The sequence below is a fragment of the Triticum urartu genome, chromosome 4A (assembly GCF_056163025.1).
Source record: "Triticum urartu cultivar PI428250 chromosome 4A, HENAU_Tu73, whole genome shotgun sequence".
Lineage (NCBI taxonomy): Eukaryota > Viridiplantae > Streptophyta > Magnoliopsida > Poales > Poaceae > Triticum > Triticum urartu.
The window spans coordinates 330,622,057-330,646,587 of NC_141876.1; positions in this window are offsets into that span (position 1 = coordinate 330,622,057).

Here is a 24,531-nt window from a genome sequence, read left to right on the forward strand (position 1 = left end):
TTATTTGTTTGTTGCATTTCATCATCGCATCATCTGCATTGCATCGGCACTCCATTGCCGACATTGTTTTCAAAACTTGCATCCGTTTGTAGTGGCCACTTCTTCCTTGTCTGTGTTGACCACCTCTCAGATCAACCAGACCGCTCTTTTCTCTCTCTTCTCTGAGCCCATCAAACCCCTTTGTCTCCATGGCCTTTTGTCAAACCCCACGTGCGCATCCGGAACTTCCCTGAACCTGGCTCTCGTTACCGATGGGTCCGGATCACCTCCGAACATCCTAAAATATCTTTGGTTTCTTCTTTGAACCCCCTTAGCATTTTCTTCTCGACCGCCCTATCTAAATCAGAGGGTCGAGATAACCCCTAACCTAACCACTCGCTATATATAATAGCCTAACCCGAGAACAAATCCCTAATTTCTAGGGATCCTCCTAGCCGCCGCCACCCCTGTCCATTCCCTCCTCTTTCCTCGGATCTCACCCACAGCACCACCCACCTCCCTCGTTTTCTTCACCGGACCAACCACTACCTCCACTCAATCCCTGCCGCCTCCTTTCCGAGCGTTTCCTCCTCCCTGCCTCGCTCGAACACAAAGGAGATGAGCTCCTCGAGCCCCTCAACTCCAGTGCTCGGCCTCAGCTGCAGCCGCCCCTGTCGGCGACTAGCACCACTGTGGTTGTCCCATCTCCTTCTCCTCGCTCCAGATCTCTCTCTCTCTCACTCACTTCAGCGCCTCACTTCGAGTCTCTTTGTTTTCGTTTCTCTAGGAGAAGACCTGGCAGCCACCTCATCCCGAAGCAAAGCTCGCCTCTGACCTTGTCTCCTCCCGCTCGCTTGCAAACGATGTGAGGAGTCTCTGCCTCCTCGCGTTGGCCATTGCCAGGCCTCAACGCCCTGCAGCTTGCGTCCCCATGCTCGTCGTCGTCGGAACCCCGCCAAGACCCAAGCTGTGCCATGGCCTTCCCGACGCCATCCACAGCTGCCAGATCGGGCTTGTCCCCGAGGGATCCGCCTCCTCCTCTCCCTCCCTGGAGTTCGCGCGCATGGACCTCCCCTGCGCCTCAAGCTCATCTCCGTTGGATTCGTCACCAAGCGTCGTCGCGTCCCCGTTATCTCCGTCCGGTCCGCGCCCATGCCCCTTTTCCCGGGCGCCCCCACCTGGATCCGCTCCTCCTCACCTCGTCTGTGTCGCCGGGATCGCACCAAGTCCGTTGCTGCGTCCTCTGCTTCCCCTGCAACGAGCAACAGCCGCTCGCTAGTGGACCGTGTCAACCCGCGACCTGGGTCGCTACCTCGCCAGCCGCCAGCTTCGACCGAGCCTCAGCCCATGGGTGAGCTGCCCCAGCACCTGCTTGTTTGGCCTGTTAGCCTGATTCGGCCCGTAAAGTGTTTTTTCCTCTGGACGAATTTAATCAATTATTCCAGGAACTGCTGGTTTACAGAAAAACCCTCCTCGTTCATGCATTTAATAACTCCACAACTATGCATCATATGTAAAAACTTCATACATGTAAAACATTTAGAATTTCATCTAGTTTCATAATATGCCACTTTCATCTATGTTTAAAATGTTTAAAATGTTGTGAATTTTCTCAAATGCCATGCTAAAATGATTTATTTAATAACTAAATAACCGTAGCTCTGAATTTAATAAACTTTATATGTAAATGGGGTGGAAAAATGCATAGAGTAACTTGGTGCACTTTATTTTCATGTTTGACAACTTTAAAATGTGATTTAGGGCAGAACAGTACCAAATTCAAAATATGTGCATGAGGATTTTCCGGAATTGTTGTTTGTTATTTCCGGCCTCATTTAAACTTGCTTAAATAGTTAGTTTACTCATGCTTCACCTCTTACCATGTCTAAGAACATTTAATATTGTTGGGTACATAAACGAGGGCGAACTAAATAATTGAATGTGATGTTTCGTCAATATGCAACTCGTTGCATATTGAGCTCCACTTAATTTGTAGTGTTGTTTGTTGCACTTTGCCATGTCGTGACTCATTAAACCGGACATGCATCATACTTGATTGTGCACCATGACATGCTTATGCTTGTTGGTTTACCATGATTTTTGCTTCTTTTCGGTTGCGCTTCTCCTTGATAGTTCTGGTTACGTTGCGATTGTGAGGACCCATTCGACTACATTGGTTTGTCTACTTCATGGACTCGTTCTTCTTCCTAGCAGGATTTCAGGCAAGATGACCGTCACCTTTGATCTCACTACTATCAATGCTATGCTAGTTGTCTCGATGCTATCGCTATGTCATACTACCTACCACTTGTTTATCAAGCCTCCCAAATTGATATGATAGCCTCTAACCTTTTTCACCATCGCAGCAAACCGTTGTTTGGCTTTGTTAACGCTTTGCTCGGCCCCTCTTATAGTGTGCTAGTTGCAGGTGCAGTTGCAGGTTGTTCCATGTTGGGACGTGGATATCATGGATATCGTGGGATATCACAATATCTCCTATTTAATTAATGCATCTATATACTTGGTAAAGGGTGGAAGCCTCGGCCTTTTGCCTGGTGTTTTGTTCCACTCTTGCCGCCCTAGTTTCCGTCATACCGGTGTTATGTTCCTTGATTTTGTGTCCCTAACACGATGAGGGTTTATGGGCCCCTCTTGATAGTTCGCCTTGAATAAAACACTTCCAGCAAGGCCCAACATTAGTTTTACCATTTACCTAATAACAACTAAAACTTTCATAGGGACCGGCTAGCACTTAGGATAATTAATCAACCCCCCAGGCCAATGCTCCTCTGACTGTTGGTCCAAACTGAGTAGACTGCGGGGCCACCACGGGGAAACTTGAGGTCTAGTTTTACTCATAGGGTCTCTCATCCGGTGTGCCCTGAGAACGAGATATGCGCGGCTTCTCAGGATTTGTTGGCACGTTCGGGCGGTCTTGCTGGTTTTGTTTTACCATTTTTGAAATTTCTTGTGCACTGGGATCCCGAGTTTGATCGGATTTCCCGCGATGGAGGATTGTCTCCGCGGATCGTGAGCTTGTCATGGGCTAAGTTGGGACACCCCTGTGATGTCTACTACACAACCTTCTTCTTGTAGACGTTGTTGGGCCTCCAACTGCAGAGGTTTGTAGGATAGTAGCAAATTTCCCTCAGGTGGATGACCTAAGGTTTATCAATCTGTAGGAGGCATAGGATGAAGATGGTATCTCTCAAGCAACCCTGCAACCAAATAACAAAGAGTCTCTTGTGTCCCCAACACACCCAATACAATGGTAAATTGTATAGGTGCACTAGTTCGGCGAAGAGATGGTGATACAAGTGGTATATGGATAGTAGATAAAGGTTTTTGTAATCTGAAAATATAAAAACAGAAAGGTAACTAATGATAAAAGTGAGCGTAAACTGTATTGCAATGCATTGAAACAAGGCCTAGGGTTCATACTTTCTCTAGTGCAAGTTCCCTCAACAATAATAACATAATTGGATCATATAACTATCCCTCAACATGCAACAAAGAGTCACTCCAAAGTCACTAATAGCGGAGAACAAACGAAGATATTATGGTAGGGTACAAAACCACCTCAAAGTTATTCTTTCCAATCAATCCGTTGGGCTATTCCTATAAGTGTCACAAACATCCCTAGAGTTCGTACTAGAATAACACCTTAAGACACAAATCAACCAAAACCCTAATGTCACCTAGATACTCCAATGTCACCCCAAGTATCCGTGGGTATGATTATACGATATGCATCACACTATCTCAGATTCATCTATTCAACCAACACATAGGACCTCAAAGAGTGCCCCAAAGTTTCTACCGGAGAATCATGACGAAAAAGTGTGCCAACCCCTATGCATAGGTTCATGGGCTGAACCCGCAAGTTGATCACCAAAACATACATCAAGTGAATCACGTGATATCCCATTGTCACCACAGATACGCATGGCAAGACATACATCAAGTGTTCTCAAATCTTTAAAGACTCAATTCGATAAGATAACTTCAAAGGGGAAACTCAATCCATTACAAGAGAGTAGAGGGGGGAGAAAACATCATAGGATCCAAATATAATAGAAAAGCTCGCGATACATCAAGATCGTATCACCTCAAGAACACGAGAGAGAGAGAGAGATCAAACACATAGCTATGGTACATACCCTCAGCCCCGAGGGAGAACTACTCCCTCCTCGTCATGGAGAGCACCGGGATGATGAAGATGGCCATCGAAGAGGGATTCCCCCCTCCGGCAGGGTGCGGGAACAGGTCTAGATTGGTTTTCGGTGGCTACGGAGGCTTCTGGCGGCGGAACTCCCGTTCTATTCTGCTCCCTGATGTTTTTCGGGTATATGGAGATATATAGGTGGAAGAAGTTTGTTAGGAGAGCCACGAGGGGCCCACAAGGGTGGAGGGCGCGCCCCCCTACCTAGTGGCCTCCATGAAGCTGCCTTGACATAGACTCCAAGTCTCCCGGGTTGCTTTCCTTCCAAAAATGAGTTCCGTGAAGTTTCAGGTCAATTAGACTCCGTCTGACTTTCCTTTTCTTTGAAACCCTAAAATAGGCAAAAAAAAACAGAAACTGGCACTGGGCTCTGGGTTAATAGGTTAGTCCCAAAATAATATAAAAGTGTCTAATCAAGCCCATAAACATCCAAAACAGATAATATAATAGCATGGAACAATCAAAAATTATAGATACGTTGGAGACGTATCAGCATCCCCAAGCTTAATTCCTGCTCGTCCTCGAGTAGGTAAATGATAAAAACAGAATTTTTGATGTGGAATGCTACCTAACATATTTCTCTAAGTAATTCTCTTTATTGTGGCATGAATGTTCAGATCCATAAGATTCAAGACAAAAGTTTAATATTGACATAAATATAATAATACTTCAAGCATACTAACCAAGTAATCATGTCTTCTCAAAATAACATGGCCAATGAAAGTTATCCCTACAAAATCATATAGTCTGGCTATGCTCCATGTTCACCACACAACATATTCAAATCATGCACAATCCCGATGACAAGCCAAGCAATTGTTTCATACTTTTAATGTTCTCAAACTTTTTCAATCTTCACGCAATACATGAGCGTGAGCCATGGACATAGCACTATAGGTGGAATAGAATGGTGGTTGTGGAGAAGACAAAAAGGGAGAATATAGTCTCACATCAACTAGGCGTATCAACGGGCTATGGAGATGCCCATCAATAGATATCAATGTGAGTGAGTAGGGATTTCCATGCAATGGATGCACTAGAGCTATAAGTATATGAAATCTCAAAAAGAAACTAAGTGGGTGTGCATCCAACTCGCTTGCTCACGAAGACCTAGGGCATTTTGCGGAAGCCCGTCATTGGAATATACAAGCCAAGTTCTATAATGAAAGATTCCCACTAGTATATGAAAGTGACAACATAGGAGACTCTCTATCATGAAGATCATGGTGCTACTTTGAAGCACAAGTGTGGTAAAAGGATAGTAGCATTGCCCCTTCTCTCTTTTTCTCTCATTTTCTTATATATTTTTAATTTTTTTATTTGGGCCTTCTCTTTTTTATGGCCTCTTTTCTCTTCTTTTTTTATTTGGGCTTCTTTGGCCTCTTTTATTTATTTATTTTCGTCCGGAGTCTCATCCCGACTTGTGGGGGAATCATAGTCTCTATCATCCTTTCCTCACTGGGACAATGCTCTAATAATGATGATCATCACACTTTTATTTACTTACAACTCAAGAATTACAACTTGATTCTTAGAACAAAATATGACTCTATATGAATGCCTTCGGCGGTGTACCTGGATGTGCAATGACTCATGAGTGACATGTATGAAAGAATTATGAACGGTGGCTTTGCCACAAATACAATGTCAACTACATGATCATGCATAGCAATATGACAATGATGGAGCGTGTCATAATAAACGGAACGGCGGAAAGTTGCATGGCAATATATCTCGGAATGGCTATGGAAATGTCATAATAGGTAGGTATGGTGGCTTTTTTGAGGAAGGTATATGGTGGGTTTATGATACCGGCGAAAAGTGCACGGTATTAGAGAGGCTAGTAATGGTGGAAGGGCGAAAGTGCGTATAATCCATGGACTCAACATTAGTCATAAAGAACTCATATACTTATTGCGAAAATCAACAAGTTGTCAAAGAAAAGTATTACACACATGCTCCTAGGGGGATAGATTGGTAGGAAAAGACCATCGCTCGTCCCCGACCGCCACTCATAAGGAAGACAATCAATAAATAGATCATGCTCTGACTTCATCACATAACGGTTCACCATACGTGCATGCTACGGGAATCACAAACTTCAACACAAGTATTTCTCAAATTCAAAACTACTCAACTAGCATGACTCTAATATTACCATCCTCATATCTCAAAACAATCATTAAGCATCGAACTTCTCTTAGTATTCAATACTCTATATGGAAGTTTTTACTATTCTTGGATGCCTAGCATATTAGGATTATTTAAGCAAATTACCATGCTATTTAAAACTCTCAAAATGATATAAGTGAAGCATGAGAGTTCATCTATTTCTATAATACCACCATCGTGCTCCAAAAAGATATAAGTGAAGCACTAGAGCAAACGGCAAACTACTCCGAAAGATATAAGTGAAGATCAATGAGTGGTCGAATAATTATGCAACTATGTGAAGACTCTCTAACATTTAAGATTTTCAGATCTTGGTATTTTATTCAAACAGCAAGCAAAACATAATGAAATAAAGTGACGCTCCAAGCAAAACACATATCATGTGGCGAATAAAAATATAGCTCCAAGTAAAGTTACCGATGAACGAAGACGAAAGAGGGGATGTCTTCCGTGGCATCCCCAAGCTTAGGCTCTTGGATATCCTTGAATATTACCTTGGGGTGCCTTGGGCATCCCCAAGCTTAGGCTCTTGCCACTCCTTATTCCATATTCCATCGAATCCTTACCCAAAACTTGAAAACTTCACAACACAAAACTTAACAGAAAACTCGTAAGCTCCGTTAGTATAAGGAAGTAAATCACCACTTCAAGTTACTGTAATGAAATCATTCTTTATTTATATTGGTGTTAAACCTACTGTATTCCAACTTCTATATGGTTTATAAACTATTTTACTAGCCATAGATTCATCAAAATAAATAAACAACACATGAAAAACAGAATCTGTCAAAAACAAAACAGTCTGTAGTAATCTGAATCAAACGTATACTTTTGGAACTCACAAAATTCTCAAATAAATTTCTGTACCTGAGTAATTTATCTATTAATCATCTTCAAAATTAATTAACTAAATATCACTCTCCACATAAAAATGGCAGCAATTCTCGTGAGCGCTAAAATTTCTGTTTTTTTACAGCATGATCAATAAGACTTCTCCCAAGTCTTCCCAAAGGTTCTACTTGGCACAAACACTAATTAAAAGCATAAAACCACATCTAAACAGAGGCTAGATGAATTATTTATTAATAAACAGTAACAAAAAGCAAGTAACAAGAATAAAATTGGGTTGACTCCCAACAAGCGCTATCATTTAACGCCCCTAGCTAGGCATGATGATTTCAATGATGCTCACATAAAGGATAAGAATTGAAACATAAAGAGAGCATCATGAAGAATATGACTAGCACATTTAAGTCTAACATACTTCCTATGCATAGGGATTTTGTGAGCAAACAACTTGTGGGAACAAGAATCAACTTGCATAGGAAGGTAAAACAAGGATAACTTCAAAATTTTAAGCACCTAGAGAGGAAACTTGATATTATTGCAATTCCTACAAGCATATGTTCCTCCCTCATAATAATTTTTAGTAGTATCATGAATGAATTCAACAATATAACCATCACCTAAAGCATTATTTTCATGATCTACAAGCATAGAAATTTTATTACTCTCCACATAAGCAAAATTCTTCTCATTCGGGATAGTGGGAGTATCATAAGAGACTTGAATACTATAAATTGTTTCCACATTAAAAGAGTAATGTTCAGAAAAGGGGTAACCATAATCATGGCAAGTTTTATAAATATAATCACTACTTTTTATAGCATAAGTATCATCACAATAATCATCATAAGTAGGAGGCATGCTATCATCATTATAAATTTGCATATCAAAACTTGGGAGACTAAAAATATCATCTTCATTAAACGTAGCATCCCCAAGCTTGGGACAAACATTAATTGCAGCAAATATATTCTCAAAAACATCATCTTCATCAAACATAGCATCCCCAAGCTTGGGCCTTTTCATATCATAAGCATAATCACTCCCATCATTAATAGTATGGATAGCACCAATAGTATAGCAATTATCATATTCTTCCAAGCAAGTGCCAAAAAGATTTTCAAGATCATAAGAAGTATCATTATCTTCCACAATTATATTTTCATGAGGCACAATAGTAATAGGAGCAGCATTATTTGGGAGAGATATCTTTTTACCTCTCTTCCTTTTTCTTTTCTTCTTCTTCACCACATCATGTGTGGGTTCAATCCTCTTTTTGGAGCTCCTTATTAATGAGATTCGTTGAATAGGAAGATCCTCCTCATTACCTGATTCATCATAAGAAATAATAGGAGGATATCGGGAAGTCTCTTCCCTTTCATTAGTATTCTCTTCATCCTCTATTTGTTTTCTTTTCTTTATGTAGTTGGCAATATAAGGATTTTCAATACAATTCACCGCACAATACATATAAATTTCCTCTAGATCAAATCCAAGAAGTTTATAACGGGCAAATTCTGGAAGATAATTAGTTATACGTTTCATTTCTTCGTAACCCATAAGCAAACTAAGTTCGTTATGATGTGCAAGGGAAATCAAGTCATAACAATTTTTGGACATGATAAGATCATGAAACAATTTGCATTGGGTACTGAAATGATCATGTTCATTGCAAAGCTCACAAGTATGGCCAAGATAATTTAAATTTTTAGCACATTCATCTAGCCTTTCTTGCAACAATTTAGTTTCTAAGTACTTATGCCTCTTGTAATATCTATCTTCCCTATTTGGTGTGTACTTACAATCCCAATGCACTCCACAAAAATTGACATGTTTATAAGAGACATTTTCATCATAACTAGTGCAATCATCATTAGTATGATGGATATTCAAAGAACCCGTACTAACAACATTGCAATGATGCTCATCATTCAAAGATTTAGTGCCAAACATTTTATAGACTTCTTCCTCTAGCACTTGAGCACAATTTTCCTTTCCATCATACTCACGAAAGATATTAAAAAGGTGAAGCGTATGAGACAAACTCAATTCCATTTTTTTAAGTTTTCTTTTATAAACTAAACTAGTGATAAAACAAGAAACTAAAAGATTCGATTGCAAGATCTAAAGATATACCTTCAAGCAACGGCGCCAGAAAAGCGCTTGATGTCTACTACACAACCTTCTTCTTGTAGACGTTGTTGGGCCTCCAAGTGCAGAGGTTTGTAGGACAGTAGAAAATTTCCCTCAAGTGGATGACCTAAGGTTTATCAATCTGTAGGAGGCGTAGGATGAAGATGGTCTCTCTCAAGCAACCCTGCAACCAAATAACAAAGAGTCTCTTGTGTCCCCAACACACCCAATACAATGGTAAATTGTATAGGTGCACTAGTTCGGCGAAGAGATGGTGATACAAGTGGTATATGGATAGTAGATAAAGGTTTTTGTAATCTGAAAATATAAAAACAGCAAGGTAACTAATGATAAAAGTGAGCGTAAACGGTATTGCAATGCGTTGAAACAAGGCCTAGGGTTCATACTTTGGCTAGTGCAAGCTCCCTCAACAATAAAAACATAATTGGATCATATAACTATCCCTCAACATGCAACAAAGAGTCACTCCAAAGTCACTAATAGCGGAGAACAAACGAAGAGATTATTCCTATAAGTGTCACAAACAGCCCTAGAGTTCATACTAGAATAACACCTTAAGACACAAATCAACCAAAACCCTAATGTCACCTAGATACTCCAATGTCACCTCAAGTATCCGTGGGTATGATTATACGATATGCATCACACAATCTTAGATTCATCTATTCAACCAACACATAGGACCTCAAAGAGTGCCCCAAAGTTTCTACCAGAGAATCACGACGAAAACATGTACCAACCCCTATGCATAGGTTCATGGGCTGAACCCGCAAGTTGATCACCAAAACATACATCAAGTGAATCACGTGATATCCCATTGTCACCACAGATACGCATAGCAAGACATACATCAAGTGTTCTCAAATCTTTAAAGACTCAATCCGATAAGATAACTTCAAAGGGGAAACTCAATCCATTACAAGAGAGTAGAGGGGGGAGAAAACATCATAGGATCCAAATATAATAGCAAAGCTCGCGATACATCAAGATCGTATCACCTCAAGAACACGAGAGAGAGAGAGATCAAACACAGAGCTACTGGTACATAACCTCAGCCCCGAGGGAGAACTACTCCCTCCTCGTCATGGAGAGCACCGGGATGATGAAGATGGCCACCAAAGAGGAATTCCCCCCTCCGGCAGGGTGCCGGAATGGGTCTAGATTGGTTTTCGGTGGCTACGGAGGCTTCTGGCGACGGAACTCCCGATCTATTCTGCTCCCTATTGTTTTTAGGGTATATGGAGATATCTAGGCGGAAGAAGTACGTCGGGGGAGCCACGAGGGGCCCACGAGGGTGGAGGGCGTGCCCTAGGGGGTGGACGCGCCCCCCTACCTTGTGGCCTCCTTGAAGCTTCCTTGACGTAGACTCCAAGTCTCCCGGGTTGCTTTCCTTCCAAAAATGAGTTCCGTGAAGTTTCAGGTCAATTGGACTCCGTTTGATTTTCCTTTTCTTCGAAACCCGAAAACAGGCAAAAAAACAGAAACTGGCACTGGACTCTGGGTTAATAGGTTAGTCCCAAAAATAATATAAAGTGTCTAATAAAGCCCATAAACATCCAAAACAGATAATATAATAGCTCGAACAATCAAAAATTATAGATACGTTGGAGACGTATCACCCTGCAGGGTTTAAACTTTCAAGCGTCGAGCCTGCTGTTATGTGGTAGATGGGTATTTGTTAATATCCGGTTTTAGTGTACTTGAACTAAACTCATTTAAAATACACCAACCGCGTGTGTAACCGTGACTGTCTCTTTTCGGGTGCGTTCGAGAAGGGAACACGGTTGGGTTTTGTTTGAACGTAAGTAGTTCAGGATCACTTCTTGATCATTACTAGTTTGCGACCGTTTGCGTAGTTTCTCATCTTATTCTTGTAATCGTAAGTTAGTCACCATACAATGCTTAGTCTCTTGCTGCAACCTCACCATTTATCCATTCCATACCCATTAAGCTTTGCTAGTCTTGATACCATTGGTATTGGGATTGCTAAGTCCTCATGTCTCACAGATTACTACAACAACAGTTGCAGGTACAGGTAATGCGATGATCTGACGTGAGAGCGATGCTTGATTGCTTTTGGAGTTCTTCTTCTTCAATCAAGGGATAGGTTCCGGGTCGGGGAGCTTGGGATTAGCAGGGTGGATGTCGTTCTTCTTTTTTGTTTGATTTCATCCGTAGTCGGATCCTGCTCTTTTGTATGATGATTGCTATGTATTGATGAATTGTTGTATTCATGATGTAGCTTGTGGTGAGTGTAAGCCTTTATATTGTATTCTCATCTATTCAGTACATGGTATGTTATAATGATATCCACCTTGCTATGCGGTCGAAATGCGGTTGTGCCACAATCATGAATTCATCACGTGATTGGGATAGAATCGCATCTTGGGCGCTACAAGTTGGTATCAGAGCCTTATCGGCCTTAGGAGTCCCCTTGATTAATTGAACCGCTGACGTTGTTGAGTCTAGAAGCAAAAAAAACTATTTTGAGTCTAGTTATATATCGAAGAGTAGGAATTCTTTTTACTCCTCATCCCCTTCGTCGCTCTGGTGAGGACTCCTGACGTAGATGTTTTGACTTCACTCTCCTCTTTTTCACTTAAAAAAAATTTAGGATCACTGATAACCCACAAGTATAGGGGATCGCAATAGTTTTTGAGGGTAGAGTATTCAACCCAAATTTATTGATTCGACACAAGGGGAGCCAAAGAATATTCTCACGTATTAGCAGCTGAGTTGTCAATTCAACCACACGAGGAAACTTAGTATCTGCAGCAAAGTGTTTAGTATCAAAGTAATATGATAGTATTGGTAACGGTAGGAAAAGGTAATGATAGCAAAAGTAATGTTTTTGGTATTTTGTAGTGATGATAGTAATAGCAACGGAAAAGTAAATAAGTGAAGAACAATATATGGAAAGCTCGTAGGCAATGGATCGGTGATGGAGAATTATGCCGGATGCGGTTCATCATGTAACAGTCATAACCTAGTGTGACACAAAACTAGCTCCAGTTCATCAATGTAATGTAGGCCTGTATTCTGAATATAGTCATGCGTGCTTATGGAAAAGAACTTGGATGACATCTTTTGTCCTACCCTCCCGTGGCAGCGGGGTCCTAATGGAAACTAAGGGATAATAAGGCCTCCTTTTAATAGAGTACCGGACCAAAGCATTAACACATAGTGAATACATGAACTCCTCAAACTATGGTCATCACCGGTAAGTATCCCGATTATTGTCACTTCGGGGTTAACGGATCATAACACATAATAGGTGACTATAGACTTGCAAGATAGGATCAAGAACTCTCATATATTGATGAAAACATAATAGGTTCAGATCTGAAATCATGGCACTCAGGCCCTAGTGACAAGCATTAAGCATAGCAAATTCATAGCAACATCAATCTCAGAACATAGTGGATACTAGGGATCAAACCCTAACAAAACTAACTCATGATAGATCCCATCCAACCCATCACCGTCCAGCAAGCCTACGATGGAGTTACTCACGCACGGCGGTGAGCATCATGATATTGGAGATGGAGGACGGTTGATGATGACGATGGCGACAGATTCCCCTCTTCGGAGCCCCGAACGGACTCCAGATCAGCCCTCCCGAGAGGTTTTAGGGCTTGGCGGCGGCTTCGTATCGTAAAACGTGATGAATTCTTCTCTCTGATTTTTTTCTCCCTGAAACCAAATATATAGAGTTGGAGTTGAGGTCGGAGGAGCTCTAGGGGGCCCACGAGGTAGGGGGCGCGCCCTAGGGGGGTAGGCGCCCCCCCCACCCTCATGGACAGGTGGTGGGCCCCCTGGCCTTCATCTTTTGCAAGGATTTTTTATTATTTCTGAAAAGTTGTTCCGTGAAGTTTCAGGTCATTCCGAGAACTTTTGTTTCTGCACATAAATAACACCATGGTAATTCTGCTGAAAACAGCGTCAGTCCGGGTTAGTTCCATTCAAATCATGCAAGTTAGAGTCCAAAACAAGGGCAAAAGTGTTTGGAAAAGTAGATACGACGGAGATGTATCAATCACGCGGGCATTGTTGGATCGTTGCGATATCGTTGTGATGGGGATTCTGTCTTGGTGCCTCCTGACATTTAGGGGTTGTTGCAGTGTCCCGGGGAGTTGAGCTCCAAGGTGTTTTTCTCACAGTGCTTATCATTTCAGTTCCGGAATACCAGGGGTCGCCGATATCGAAAATGCTTCTATACTCTTTGTGGTGAGAGTAGTTTGGCGACACCCAATACTGGGGAGAGCGACCAGATGCATTGCCACATCTAGTATATCGGATGTTTTCGAAGGTCTAAGGTACACGATTTTTGAGGTTTTCTTGGTTATGTGTTGACGGATGGATACAGTTGGAGTGTAGGATTTGTTAGTTGTGTGAGATATTTGTGCCTCCCTGTATCCCCGACACCAGATTGCATAACCAGAAAGTTTTGGGAGTTCATAGGTGGGAATTCAAGTATTACTCGGGATATCTTTCCGACAGATACATGATATGGGATTGGGGAAATCTCTATCATATATTTGTTCTGGCTGATTCTGCAAGCCAAATCCTTTGTTTTGTTTTGAGTTGTGGTACTCGAGTTGCTTCAAGTCAAGTGTGGATTCCATACCTTTTGTAAGTGGTGTTCTCATGTTTCTATGGGAGTGCTAATTCCTCTGATCATCAAGATTGTCATGTCAATTCTTTTCCAACTGATGTGCTTCTCTTCAAGTTAATCATATCCTTTCAATATTTGCTAGATCATTTCTTAGTTCTTCGCAACGGTGTTTGTTTCATCCGTCCCAAGTTGCCTTTCTTTTCCCACCATCCCACCCTTTACTTCAAGGACTCATATATCTTAATCAAGTATCCATTTTATTCATGAGAAGTCTATCTAGTTTTTTCCCCTTCAATGTTCTTATCCAGTGTTTCCTCATGAAGATGCTCAGGAGCTTCAAGTTTATCATTCTTTGTTCCCTTTTCTTTTCCGGTGGAGTCAATTCAAGCTTCGGTGTTAATCATATCTCTTACTTTTGTTTCACATGCTTTCCCATGTGGCAATTTCTTATCCAAGTCTCTCTTATTTATTCACCTCTATTCATTCCGGAGTGTAGAAGATATCTCAGAAGATTCATGATTCCATTCTTAATCCGTTCAAGATATTTCAAGGTTGTTATTTCATTCGAGCCATTTAATTCAACCGGTGTTGTCTCTCTTTAAAGTCGTTTCAACGGTGTCCTCTTTTGAGTGGGCCCTAACCCACAGGTCTTTTCCCAGGATCTTACCTGACTCTTCTAATTTTTTCCAGAGTTATTCTCTAATTCATTTCAAAATTTGATGTAAGAATGAATTTTCATCAGTCAGATGCCTTCTCCAAGATCGCTTCAAATTCTTTTCATCTTTGGCGCAACCTCTTTATTCTTCATTGATTCGGAGTATCTCAACAGTTTGGTGTTGTTTCTCGTCGTCATTCTCAGCATTTGAAGACCGAAGCAGAGTTTCTCTTAAATCTTGGCCCGTTCTCATGAAGATTTGTGGTTCTAGCTTCATGCCATCCTCATAACTGTTTTTATGAGAATTATTTCATACTCATCCGTAGCATTTCATGAGTTCTTTCCATTTCAATTACCCGTAGGTCGTCACTTCAGAAGAATTCTTCATTCTTTTCACGTTCTCAAATTCTTCCAGTGCTTCGTTCAAGTTTTCTTTAATTAGTTCGCAACCTCTTTGTTCTTTTCTTCGTTCGATTTGTAATTATTCCTGGCGACTCGTTCTCTTCTCTTCATTCATTTTCATTGCCACGGTGGTTCGTTCAAGATTTTCACTTCCGTTCTTATCATATCGATTCATTAGTTCTTTCCAATCCTACCGGTGGTTCACGAAGACCTTCGCAAGTTTGCTCTATATCTCTCTTAATCCTTTCTAAGAGTATAAGTAGTATGCCAAATCCATTGCTTCTCATCAATTTAAATTGATGAAGGATATTTATAATGTAATTCTTATTCTTGTTTCATCCAAGTGTTTAATCCCTTCCTTCGGAGTTTGTTCATGATGAGGTAATTCTCGGTTCTAGTGTTTCATCTTTTCCTTTTGTCCGTAGTTCCAAGTTTTCTTGGTTATATCATCGCGAAGCTCCATCTAAATCTGTGCAAGGCTTCACCTTGTATTTTCAAATTCTCTTTCTTTCCATCATACTTTTTATCCGGAGTTCTTCCAAAGTTTCTTCATGGTGGTTCATTAAATATTTCATTCGTTCTCGAAGTGTTCTTCAAGATTCTTGTTGCAGGAGCTCAAGTAATCTTCTTCTTGCATTTCGAAGTGCAGTTCTTTCTATCTTATCTTTTGAGGTGGTGTTATGTCATTCTTGATAATTTCCCTTCGTGTTTCATGATTCACATGTTATTAAGAATGAGGTATTTTAAATCCATCAATCTCTTCATTGGAGTTATCTTGGTAAAGATTTCACCTGAAGCCTTCCCTAAGGAATGTTGCTAATTGGGGTGCTTAACAATGATCCAAGTCATCTCTTTATCATCTTGGTGGAAGAAGTTTTTCATCTCTTTGGTGCTCTCAATCAAATCTTTTTTCCCGTGAGTGGCAGGTTGTCACCTCATAATTTTGAAATGTTTTCCATAAGCCCACAACAAGCTTACCCTTTCGTTGTTGATAATCCAACAACTCCGTTCTAGCATGTCCTGTAAGCATGCTCTTTCAAGAACTTGTTTTCCTCCATTCATTCCATTACATTCTTTCATTCTTCCGGAGGCATTGTGATGCTGCTCTCTTCGACCCATCATCTTGTTTTGTCATTTAACCGAAGTGTTGTGTCTATCATTCCTGTTTTAATGGAGTCTCATCCAAGTGCTTTCATTCTGCCAAGTTCATGTTCTATTCCTTCCATTTCCAACCGGAGTGTTGTCGTAATTGATCTTTATCGTTCCTTGTACATCTCTTTTCAACCGGAGTGCCTGCATGTACTTCTTGTCCATTGTAACCCTGTTCTTATGTCTTTCAACCTACAAGGTTCTCGTAATGTTCCTTGTTCCTCTTTTCTAACGGAGTATTTTCAACTTTGTTCATCTTTGTTGTATTCTTTCTTTCAAGTTCAACCTCTCAAGGTTCTTTGGTTTCACTCATTTGTCAAAGAAGCAACTTAGTTTTACCTATTCTCTTCCTCCTCTGTTTGTCATCCCTAGATCTAGGGGCAAGATCTCTTGTAAGTGGAGGAGTGTTATAACGACTCGAGACCGACGCTTCAGACGCCTTCTGTGTTTTTTGTTGTTGCCATGTGTTTTATTTGTTTGTTGCATTTCATCATCGCATCATCTACATTGCATTGGCACTCTGTTGCAGTCATTGTTTTCAAAACTTGCATTCGTTCATAGTGGTCGCTTCTTCCTTGTCTCTGTTGACCACCTCTCAGATCAACCGGACCGCTCTTTTCTCTCCCTTCTCTGAGCCCATCAAACCCCTTTGTCTCCATGTCCTTTTGTCAAACCCCGCGTGCGCATCCGGAACTTCCCCGAACCCGGCTGTCATTGCCGATGGGTCCGGATCATCTCCGAACATCCCTAAAATATCTTTGGTTTCTTCTTTCAACCCCCTTAGCATTTTCTTCTCGACCGCCCGATCCAAATCGGAGGGTCGAGATAACCCCTAACCTAACCACTCGCTATATATAATAGCCTAACCTGAGACCAAATCCCTAATTTCTAGGGATCCTCCTAGCCACCGCCACACCTGTCCATTCCCTCCTCCTTCCTCTGGATCTCACCCGCAGCGCCACCCACCTCCCTCATCTTCTTCACCGGACCAACCAGCGCCTCCACTCAATCCCTGCTGCCTCCTACCCGAGCGTTTCCTCCTCCCTTCCTTGCTCGAACCCAAAGGAGAGGATCTCCTCGAGCCCCTCAACTCCAGCGCTCGGCCTCGGCTGCAGCCGCCCCTGCCGGCGACTAGCTCCACCGTGGTCGTCCCCTCTCCTTCTCCTCTGTGACGCCCCCGATTCAATCGTACACTAATCATACATGCAAACGTGTACGATCAAGATCAGGGACTCACGGGAAGATATCACAACACAACTCTACAAATAAAATAGGTCATACAAGCATCATATTACAAGCCAGGGGCCTCGAGGGCTCGAATACAAGGGCTCGATCATAGACGAGTCGGCAGAAGCAACAATATCTGAATACAGACATAAGTTAAACAAGTTTGCCTTAATAAGGCTAGCACAAACCGGGATACAAATCGAAAGAGGCGCAGGCCTCCAGCCTGGGATCCTCCTAAACTACTCCTGGTCGTCGTTAGCGGGCTGCACGTAGTAGTAGGCACCTCCCGAGTAGTAGCAGTCGTCATCGACAGTGGTGTCTGGCTCCTGGGCTCCATCGTCTGGTCGCAGCAATCGAGTATAGAAAGGGGGAAAAGGGGGAGCAAAGCAACCGTGAGTACTCATCCAAAGTACTCGCAAGCAAGAAGCTACACTACAGATGTATGCATTGGTATCAAATGGAAAAAGGGGTAACATATGTGGACTGAACTGCAGAAAGCCGGAATAAGACGGTGGTAGCTAGTCCTATCGAAGACTACACTTCTGGTAACCTCCATCTCGCAGCAGAAGAAGATAGTAGATGGTAAGTTCACCAAGTAGCATCGCATAGCATAATCCTACCCGGTGATCCTCCCCTCATCGCCCTGTTAGAGAGCGATCACCGGTTGTATATGTCACTTGGAAGGGTGTGTTTTATTAAGTATCTGGTTCTAGTTGTCATAAGGTCAAGGTACAACTCCAACTCGTCCTGTTACCGAAGATCACGGCTATTCGAATAGATTAACTTCCCTGCAGGGGTGCACCACATTTCCCACACACTCGATCCCCTTTGTCTGGACACACTTGTCTAGGTCATGCCCGACCTCAGAAGATCAACACGTCGCAGCCCTACCTAGGCACAATAGAGAGGTCAGCACGCCGGTCTAAATCCTATGGCGCAGGGGTCTGGGCCCATCGCCCATTGCACACCTGCATGTTGCGTACGCGGCTAGTGAGCAGACCTAGCCTCCCTTATTCAAGAGCAAGCGTTCCAGTCCAACCCGGCGCGCGCCGCTCAGTCGCTGACGTCACGAAGGCTTCGGCTGATACCACGACATCGAGTGCCCATAACTATTCCCGCGTAGTTGGTTAGTGCGCATAGGCCAGTAGCCAGACTCAGATCAAATACCCAGATCTCGTTAAGCGTGTTATTTCGAAGTAACCGCGAACACCGACCAGGGCCAGGCCCACCTCTAACCTAGGTGGTCTCCGCCTGCCCTGCCGCTCTGCCTTAAAGTAACAGTCGAGGGCCATCGGGAACCTAGGCCCACCACTATCTGGGTGGAACCACCTACCCCTTCAGCCCCCAACATCGAAATCACTTGCAGGTACTCAACGAGTCGACCCGACTTTAGTCACAACATGTATAGTATGTATATATAGTATAAACCCGTGATCAACACCCGAGTGATCACGGCCCGATAGTATAGCATGGCATACTGACAAGAATGTAGGGCCACTGATGATAATCTATCATCCTATACTAAGCATTTAGGATTGCAGGTAAGGTATCAACAGTTGTAGCAAAAATGACAGGCTATGCATCAGAATAGGATTAACGGAAAGCAGTAACATGCTACACTACTCTAATACAAGCAGTATAGAGGAGAGTAGGCAATATCTAGTGATCAAGGGGGGGGCTTGCCTGGTTGCTCTGGCAAGAGAGAGAGGTCGTCAACGCCGTAGTCGTACTGGGTAGCAGCGGCGTCGGTCTCGGTGTCTAGCGAGAGAAGAGGGGGAAGAAACAATAAATATTAAGCAAACAGATGCATAGCGATGCATGACATGACAAGTAGCGGTGCTAGGGGTGCCCTAACGCGGTATGAGGTGGTACCGGTGAAGGGGGGAAACATCCGGGAAAATATCCCCGGTGTTTCGCGTTTTCGGACAGATGAACCGAAGGGGGAAAGTTGCATGTTCGCTATGCTAGGGATGCGTGGCGGAAGAACGGGCTGCGGATCCGGAATTGTCTCGTAGTTCTAAGCAACTTTCATGTAGAAAGTTTTTCCATCCGAGCTACGGTTTATTTTATATTGATTTTAAAAGATTTAAATCATTTTTAGGATTTATTTAATAAATTTAATTCAAAATTATCCAGAACAGTGTTTGCTGACGTCAGCATAATGTCAGCAGTTGACCGTTGACCTGGTCAACCTGACATGTGGGTCCAGTGGGACCCACCTGTCATACACTGTTAGGTTGATTAGGGTTTAGGTTAAACTAATTACTGTTTAATTAAACTAACAGGTTAATTAGATTAATTAAATAGGATTAATTAAGTTAATTAATTTAGTTAATTAAATTTATTATTATTATTTTCTTTCTTTTTTTATAAAACCGTTCTGGGCGTGGGCCCCGTTCGTCATAGGGCCAAAGGCCAAAGCGGGCGCCGGGAGTTAGCGGGCGCGACCCGAACTGGCGCATGCCCAGGTGCAGGCGGAGCCAACAGGGACCGGAGCAGGGGGCGTTGGCCACGGCGAGGCCGGCCGGGAATTGCACCGGCGAGACGGCCGAGTGGCGGACAGCAGCGGAGGACAGGGGGGTTCGCGCGAGGGGCCGGCCGGGGAGCAACGCAGCTGAAGGGGAAGACAAGTCGAGGCAGCATCAGGACGGCGCCGAGGGGTGGTGCGGGCGAGCGGCGGCGTGCACGCAGTCAGGGCGGCGTCGAGCAGCAGGTGGCGGCGGCACGACGGGGCTGGGTGGTCGGGACCGTGGAGGACACTGGCGGCGGGCGGCGCGGCGCAGCGGAGTAGCAGCGCGCGCGGCAGAGCGGCAGAGGCGGGACGCGGGCGCGTGGACAGGCGCGGTCACCGTGCGGCGAGCGCAAGCGCGCGCAAAGGGGGAGCGGGGTGAGCAGCGGCAGTGGGACGCGCGGCCGGAGCGAGGCAGTGCACGAGCGGGCATGCGGGCAGCGTAGCTACGGCGCGGCACGGACACAGCAGGGGGCGGGGTGAGTGTGCGGGTGGCCGTGGGCGGTGTAGCCGCGGTGAGCGCGAGGCGGAGCGGTGCGGACGCGTGCGCGCGAGGGGGAGAGGAGAAGGCAGAGCTCGTGATGGGAGTAGGGATCGGGGCAATGGTGCTCGTGGTGGGGGACGGGGACGACGGCGTCGACATAGACGAGGTAGGCCAGCGGGGAGGAGGAGGCAGTTCGGCGGGGAAGCTCCGGGCGCCGGCGTCGGCGTCGGGGGTGGAGGGGCGAGGGGATCGGGCTCCTCCCAATCCAGATCCAATCGAGGGGGAGTGGGGGAGCGAGTGGGGCGATTAGATTAGGGTTTCGGGGGGCGAGAGGATATGGGAGTGCCGGCTGGGCCGGCCGGCAGCTGGGCCGGTGGTCTACTGGGCCTGAGCCCAGTGGGAGGGGGTTTCCTTCTCTCCTTTATTTTCTTTTAGTTTTAGTTTTAGTTTTTCTTTTTATTTATTTTATTTTCTGTTTTAATTCATTTTAAAATACTTAGGTCTTTTATAAAAGCATGGATCCCACACCATAAATTCCTAGTCATTTAATTGCACACCTCGAACATTTTTGTTTTAAATTTTGAAAAAACTTTTATTGTTGACATTATTTTGAATTTAAATTTTGAAAAGTTTTGATCCAACGCGATATTAACAATAGTAACCGGGGTGGCGTGGCACCGTTAACGTGGGATTACTGTAGCTTAATTACCCGGGCATTACAAAACTCCTCCACTACAAGAAATCTCGTCCCAAGATTTTAGGAGGTAGAAGGGAACAGTGCTGGGTATTCATCACGCAGGCGGTCCTCACGTTCCCAAGTGGCTTCATCTTCAAAGTGATGCGACCACTGGACCTTGAGGAACTTGATCGCTTTCTGATGTGTGCGGCGTTCAGCTTGGTCGAGAATGCGGACCAGATGCTCTTTATAGGAGAAGTCTTGTTGCAATTCAAGCACTTCATGATCCACTGCCCGGATTGGATCATTGAAGCAACGGCAGAGCTGTGACACATGGAACACATCGTGAACCTGAGAAAGGATTGATGGAAGCTCCAGTTGATATGCCACTTTCCACGCCTTTCGAGAATAGTGAAGGGACCGATATAGCGAGGAGCTAGCTTACCCTTGATCCCGAAGCGGTGTTCATCCTTCATTGGTGTAACTCGAAGATAAGCCTTTTCGCCAGGTTGATAGACCATGTCTTTGTGATGACGGTCATACTGACTTTTTTGACGTGACTGAGCAGTCTTGAGATTCTCGTGAATAATGCGGACTTGTTCTTCAGCCTGTTTGATAATATCTAGACCAAAGAGTGGACGTTCCCCAGTTTCTGACCAGTTCAGAGGGGTCCGACACTTTCGTCCATATAATACTTCGAAGGGGGACATCTTCAGACTAGCTTCATATCTATTATTATAAGAGAACTCGGCATATGGAAGAGATTCCTCCCATTTCTTGCCGAGGAAATTACACAAGCTCACAAGCTCGAAGCATGTCTTCGAGAACTTGGTTGACACGTTCAACTTGTCCTTGCGACTGAGGATGAAACGCCGTACTGAACGACAAATGAGTTCCCATAGCTTCTTGGAAACTTGCCCAGAATCTTGAAGTGAACAAGCTGCCATGGTCTGAACTGATAACCAGTGGAATACCGTGAAGTGAAACAATTCTGGACATGTAGAGAGTTGCAAGCTGACTAGCAGTGATTGTTTCTTTGACCGCCAGAAAATGTGCAACTTTAGAAAGCCGGTCAATGACGACAAGAATAGCATCATTACCTTTCTGCGATTTGGGAAATCCAGTGATGAAGTCCATTTCAACATGGTCCCATTTCCATTTAGGAAAACAGATAGGTTGCAGAGTTCCAGCAGGCCTTTGATGCTCATCTTTGATACGACGGCAAACGTCACACTCAGCAACATAACGAGCAATGTATTGCTTCATATTAGACCACCAGAATCTCTGATGAATATCCTAGTACATCTTTGTACTACCAGGATGGATGGAAAGAGGCGTATCATGAGCTTCTTTCATAACCTTTTTAGTCTGATCCAGGTTTTTCCTCGAACATGGTACCACTAGGCGGCCTTTGAAGTACAAGGCGCCATCATCGGTGATAGTGAAGAATGAGGGCTTTCCTTCTGCGAGATGGCATTTAATCTTCTGGACTTCAGAGTCATAACCTTGAATAGTCTTTATACCATCTACGAGATCTGGTACGACAGCCAGGGTATTTAGAGAACCCTTAGTAACAACACAAAGATTCATCTTTTGAAACTCTGGGGGAGGGGGAGAGAGTGCACCAGGAGGAACAATATGAAGGTTCATCTTCCTAAATTCTTCAACAAGCGAGGGCTGAACTTTGTGAACCTGGAGGTGGTTGCAGTAAGAATTGCGGCTCAAGGCATCAGCCATTACATTAGCCTTTCCTGGGGTATAGGATATACCCACGTCAAAGTCTGCAACAGTCTCCATCCATCTCTGCTGACAGAGGTTCAGGTCTGGCTGAGAAAACAGATACTTCAGACTTTGGTGGTCGGTGAAGATCCCGCAACGATTACCGATAAGGTAATGTCGCCACTGCTTCAGTGCATGAATGAGAGCAGCAAGCTCGAGGTCGTGAACTGGGTAGTTTTCTTCATGAGGGCGCATTTGACGAGAGGCATAAGCAATCACTTTGTGCTCTTGCATTAGGACACAGCCTAATCCTTGACGGGAAGCGTCACAGTAAATGACTAAGTCCTTCTTAGTATCAGGTGGAGCAAGCACTGGGCAGAAGTCAACTTGTCTTTGAGCGCTTGGAAACTTTCCTGACACTTGTCTGTCCATTGGAACTTGACGCCCTTATGCAACAGATTAGTCAGAGGCCTGGCAATCTTGGAGAAGTTCTCTACGAATCGACGGCAATAGCTGGCGAGACCGAGAAAACTTCTGACTTGTTTGACATTCTTTGGAGGAGTCCAATCGAGAATAGCCTAGACTCGTTCAGGGTTGAAGGCAATACAATCTTTGGAGATGACATGCCCAAGATAGGTTACTTTGGGGAGCCAGAATTCACACTTGGAATACTTAGCATAGAGTTGATGCTCTCGAAGCTTTTCCAGCACAAGACGAAGATGTTCAGCATGTTCTTCCTTGTTCTTGGCAAATACAAGGATATCATCCAAATAAACCACGACGAACTTGTCGAGGTAATCCATGAATATATAGTTCATCAAGCGAGAGAAGGTGGCTGGAGCATTCGTTAAGCCGAATGACATGACGGTGTACTCGTATGATCCATACCGAGTCACGAAGGCGGTCTTTGGGATATCCTCTTCACGAACACGGATCTGGTGGTAACCCAACCTCAAGTCGAGTTTGTAGAACATTGATGAACCAGCCAGTTTATCATAAAGATCATTGATCCGAGGGAGGGGATATTTATTCTGAATGGTAGCTTGGTTTATAGGACGGTAATCTTGGACTAATCGGTTTGTCCCATCCTTCTTCTTAACAAACAAAAAAGGTGCTCCCCAAGGAGAGCAACTAGGGTGAATGAAACCTTTGCTAAGAGATTTGTCGATTTCCTCCTTAAGCTCAATGAGTTCATGTGGCGGCATCTTGTAGGGTCGTTTGGCTATAGGAGTGGCGCCTGGTTTCAAGTCGATGATGAATTTGACAGCTCTAGCAGGGGGAATCCCTGGAAGTTCTTCCGGAAAGACGTCTTGGAATTCACGAATGACAGGAATGTTTTCAATGCCCTCGAGTGGTGCAGCGTTCAATGCATTCAAGGCATAAAGTCGTGCCTCGGCATTCTGAACTAGATGAGCCTGGTAAGTAACTATTTTGTCAGAAGGATGTAGCAGATGGACGGTCTTAATGGCGCAAACTATAGAAGCAGTATGCGCTTTCAACCAATGCATCCCCAGAATGAGGTCGATGTTAGACGACTTCAGGATAATGGGAGAGGCATAGAATTCCAGCCCTTCGATTTCCATGGGGACGCCGATGCCAACCAGTGAGGTTTGACATTGTCCCACAGGGGTTTTTACCACTACTGAAGTGTTCATCTCCTCACATTTAACGTCGTGCTTGTATGCAAAATCTTCTAACATGAATGAATGCGATGCTCCTGCA